This window comes from Empidonax traillii, unplaced genomic scaffold (assembly GCF_003031625.1).
Source record: "Empidonax traillii isolate 1590-97213 ecotype Southwest subspecies unplaced genomic scaffold, ASM303162v1 scaffold283:size781446, whole genome shotgun sequence".
In the NCBI taxonomy this organism is placed as follows: Eukaryota; Metazoa; Chordata; class Aves; order Passeriformes; family Tyrannidae; genus Empidonax; species Empidonax traillii.
Window position 1 is genome coordinate 663217 of NW_020955476.1, and position 3376 is coordinate 666592.

The 3376-nt window shown below is 34.5% G+C and overlaps 1 protein-coding gene across 1 annotated transcript in view; it reads left to right on the plus strand.

Annotated features, from left to right (window-relative positions):
- PPP4R4 (protein phosphatase 4 regulatory subunit 4) overlaps positions 1–3376 on the plus strand; it is a 74514-nt gene that overhangs the window by 46743 nt on the left and 24395 nt on the right. The window lies entirely within an intron of this gene.

Below are 3376 nucleotides of genomic sequence, written 5' to 3' on the forward strand. Positions count from 1 at the left end.
CCATCTACGTCCTGAGGACCTCGCTGCCACCGTCCAAGCGTGCTTGGCCCCGGCAGATGAACCTCAGGATTAAAGGGTGGGCTCAGTTCCGCGCACACTGTGTCTCACCTAAAAAATCCAATGCGCAGGCTGGAAGGTGGAAAGACCTTCCCCGGTTCTTCGTTCGCGAAGAGACTGGCCATTATATTGGAACCAAAATTTTCTTAAATTTTTTTAGTGTCTTTACAGTTAACTAAATTTCATTTATTTTATGTGGGAGATTAAAGTTTTAAAACAAGATAGGTGTTAAGCAGTGGGAAAGGACAGTATTACTGCTAATTTACCCCATTTTAGAGTGATGGGTTTGATAGGGCTAAATACTTTGTTATCAGTTAGTGGTCTGTCCTGTGTATTTTATTTTGATTCTTTCCTCACCAGCTTTTATTTTTTGCATGAGTGTCTTTGTATAGACTGTTCTTTCTCTGAGGTTTTTGCCTAATCCCTTGCCAATGCTTTAGATGCTTTAATCTCATAAGAAATTGTGAACATGGAATATTTTCAGTATGAAAGCTATTTCAGTGTTTCATATTGAGGATGAGTAGGTAAATAAAGAAAATTAACTAAACAGAAATGAGTATTGTTTAGGTAAATGTTGAAGGTATAATGTGACAACAGTCCAAATGCTTATTTTTACTAGTTAATGATATTACCACTAAATGATACATCATTTTATTGTAATTTTATTTGAATGTTTAATCATTTGCTTCAAAGTATACTGTTAAGCTACCGCTTGATTTGCTTGTAATAATAGTAAACTCTGTAAGGTGCAAATCACTTTGGTGCTGATTATAAACATTTGAAAGCATTATTGTTCATATTGACTTACAAAAGGGACAGCTGTTACTACTTTAGTCTGATTGGAAGGGATATTTTGGGCATTTTTAATTCAGCATCCTGGAGGTTGTGATCAGTTCAGTATTAAAAACTGTGATTAAAAGATTGAAATGACAGTCTAAACCTTGCGTACTCAGTCGCTCAGAGTGTCATACTTAGTTTCGTTTTTGTCATCTTGGTTATTGCTCATGTAGTATAACTTTGTCAGAGTGTTTCCCTGTAGTTTTATGTCTTGGGCAGCACAAATGTTGAGAACCAGATCCCTTGCTATTAGAAGTTGCTGAGGTCCCATTCTTGAGGTGTGGTGCTTCAGGTCCTTTCACTTATTGAAAAGCAAACCAAGAGCTCATCTGTGAGAGCAGGACAAGAAGGCCTTCTTACCTCAAATGCAGACAAAGTCAAACACTGGAACTAGACTACTATAAATTAAAAAGTGAGCATGACAGAAAAAAACCCAGTGAAAATAGTGGATATGTCTTTCTAGTTCTTAATAGTAGGGCTGGAGAAAAGATTTTTTTTTTAAATTTCTTAAAGCAGCCAAGAATCAGTTATACACTGGGACATGGAAAATTACGCTTTTTAGTAGCTTTTACAGAAGCTATACTTTTGCTCCAAGAAGCAAATCTCTTTTCATCTTCTTAATGCCAGGACCAAATTTTTCTGTGTCAAGAGTATTTCACTCCTTCTTTGTGACATCTCTGATTAAGTTTTGATTTCTAAGACAGTCCCTAATACAACAATCGCTGCCCCTTCACCGATTCCGGTTCTCAGGACTGTCACACACACAGGAAATACCAGTAATTACCAAGGCAAAAAAGGCAAGCAGAACCCTTTCTCATCTTTGAAGTATAAGATTTCCAGACGTTTTAATCCAACATGGCTCATACTTAATAATTTTTGGCTTTGGACCATCGTATTGAGCATATTTGATCAGAAGAGGTTTCTTAGTGAAGTAGCTGTGCTCCTTTAATTTTTTTTTCAGACTACATTGTCTCTCATTTATTTTGAGCTCATTTGAATGCTTTTTTAGTGGAAAAGTTTTGCATGTTAAATTTACAGGTTTCTTTAGCTGGCAAAGAAAAAAGTCCTGAGATTGACTAGAGGTTTTTACATAATTTTCTTTTCCTTAGAACTTGGTCAATTTTTTTCTTCTTGACTCTCCAAAAAAATAGCTAAATAAATATTTCAAAAAGAATTCTGTTTTTCTGTAGAGTATAATTTCATTGTAAGTTTTCTTTTGACTGCTTGCCTCACGTTGCAGGACAGAACTAACAAAAACTGTGGTGCTTCCTGAATTAGTAGAACTGGCAAGAGATGAGGGCAGCAGTGTCCGCCTTGCAGCTTTTGAGACATTAGTGAATCTGCTTGATATGTTTGATGCAGGTAAGAATTTAATTTAGGCTCACTAGCTAAACTCTTAGTGCTTTAGTGCATGTTATAATTGTATTTAAATGTATTTTGTTCTGTGTTCTTCAGACATATCTGATTTGATTTTTTAAATTGTTTTATCCTTTATATTTCCTTATTTTTCATGTTTTGCAGTACTTTATACATAGAAAATTTTAAGGGAGGTGAACTAGTTGTTAATAAAATCAGTTATTGTATTCCAAGTTTCTAATGTAATGTGGCTAAATGGAATGAGGAAAATTACTGTATAAATTAAATGAATATTGGGTTGCTAGTATTTAATTAATTTAATGCTATTAATACACAATACAAAATGTTAGCTCAAAAAATATTTACTGTATGGGAACTTGGTATGAATTACTACAACACATTGTTGCATTTAAGCCATATGAAGGAGTAGATAAAGAAAAAATAAGAAGGTTTTGGGGAGAATACCATAAATGGACTCTCAGCAGTTAGTGTTTATATCAGTAAGTATGATAGTAGGCTAATTTTCAAATAATTGAGCCTTTTGGTTGATGCTGTCAAGTCTGTGCTTCTCTTCGCACCTCTCAGTCTTCACTCCTCCTCCCCCACCCCCGATTGCTGTAACTGCTGCTCTGAGCTATTGTAAAAAGCTTAGAGAAAGCAATCAGTGGTTATTTGCAGGTTTTTAAGGAAAGTATTTCTAGAAGTTCAGGTTGTGAGGGTTTTGCTTTCATGGCTGAACTAGAAAATGAACATTTTTGAACGTAGATGACTCCAAAATTATATCCTAGCATGTCTTTCCCACATTATCAAAATATTTCTTCTACTTTGTTCAGCCATAATTATTTGATGAATTGTGTTATTGATATCTCAGTAAAAAATCCTAATCCCTTTAAAACTTGAACATTTTAATACAATTATTTTATTTAAGTCAAAATGCATAAATTTCTTAACTTTTTACATAACTTCAGTCTCTGTGCTCTTTTATAAGTGCTGGCAAATGGATAACTCTGAAAATTTCTTCTGTTTTTCAGATGACAGGAGTCAAACTGTTCTCCCATTAGTGAAATCGTTCTGTGAAAAATCCTTCAAAGCAGATGAATCTATCCTAGTTTCTTTATCTTTCCAT